The sequence below is a fragment of the Bison bison genome, unplaced genomic scaffold, assembly GCF_000754665.1.
Source record: "Bison bison bison isolate TAMUID 2011002044 unplaced genomic scaffold, Bison_UMD1.0 scf7180017864312, whole genome shotgun sequence".
NCBI lineage: Eukaryota > Metazoa > Chordata > Mammalia > Artiodactyla > Bovidae > Bison > Bison bison.
In genome coordinates, this window is record NW_011494884.1 from 133,680 (window position 1) to 134,999 (window position 1,320).

The following is a 1,320-nucleotide window of genomic DNA, read 5'->3' on the forward strand; positions in this document are numbered from 1 at the left end:
AAAAGGTCAGTTTTCATTCCAATCCCAAAGAAAGGCAATCCCAAAGAATGCTCAAACTACCACACAATTGCACTCATCTCACACACTAGTAAAGTGATGCTTAAAATTCTCCAAGCCAGGCTTCAGCAATATGTGAACCGTGAACTTCCAGATATTCAAGCTGGTTTTAGAAAAGGCAGAGGAACCAGAGATCAAATTGCCAACATCCTCTAGATCATCAAAAAAACAAGACAGTTCCAGAAAAACATCTATTTCTGCTTTATTGACTATGCCAAAGCCTTTGACTATGTGGATCACAATAAACTGTGGAAAATTCTGAAAGAGATGGGAATACCAGACCACCTGACCTGCCTTTTGAGAAACCTGTATGCAGGTCAGGAAGCAAGTTAGAACTGGACATGGAACTACAGACCAGTTCCAAATAGGAAAAAGAGTACGTCAAGGCTGTATATTGTCACCCTGCTTATTTAACTTCTATGCAGAGTACATCATGAGAAACGCTGGGCTGGAGGAAGCACAAGTTGGAATCAAGATTGCTGGAAGAAATATCAATAACCTCAGATATGCAGATGACACCACCCTTATGGCAGAAAGTGAAGAAGAATTAAAGAGCCTCTTGATGAAAGAGAAAGAGGAGAGTGAAAAAGTTGGCTTAAAGCTCAACATTCAGAAAACGAAGATCATGGCATCTGGTCCCATCACTTCATGGCAAATAGATGGGGAAACAGTGGCTGACTTTATTTTTCTGGGCTCCAAAATCACTGCAGATGGTGATTGCAGCCATGAAATTAAAAGACCCTTACTCCTTGGAAGGAAAGTTATGACCAACCTAGACAGCATATTCAAAAGCAGAGACAGTACTTTGTCAACAAAAGTCTGTCTAGTCAAGGCTATGGTTTTTGCAGTAGTCATGTATAGATGTGAGAGTTGGACTATAAAGAAAGCTGAGCACCAAAGAATTGATGCTTTTGAACTGTGGTGTTGGAGAAGACTCTTGAGAGTCCCTTGGACTGCAAGGAGATCCAACCAGTCCATTCTGAAGGAGATCAGTCCTGGGTGTTCATTGGAAGGACTGATGTTGAAGCTGAAACTCCAATACTTTGGTCACATGATGCGAAGAGCTGACTCATTTGAAAAGACCCTGATGCTGGGAGGGATTGGGGGCAGGAGGAGAAGGGGACGACAGAGGATGAGATGGTTGGATGGCATCACCAACTCAATGGACATGGGTTTGGGTGGACTCCGGGAGTTGGTGATGGACAGGGAGGCCTGGCGTGCTGCAGTTCATGGGGTTGCAGAGTCGGACATGACTGAGCGACT

The 1,320-nt window shown here is 43.6% G+C and overlaps 1 protein-coding gene across 1 annotated transcript in view; it reads right to left on the reverse strand.

Annotated features, from left to right (window-relative positions):
• The window catches only part of LOC104997596 (RIMS-binding protein 2), a 217,323-nt gene that overhangs the window by 13,592 nt on the left and 202,411 nt on the right, over positions 1-1,320 (reverse strand). The window lies entirely within an intron of this gene.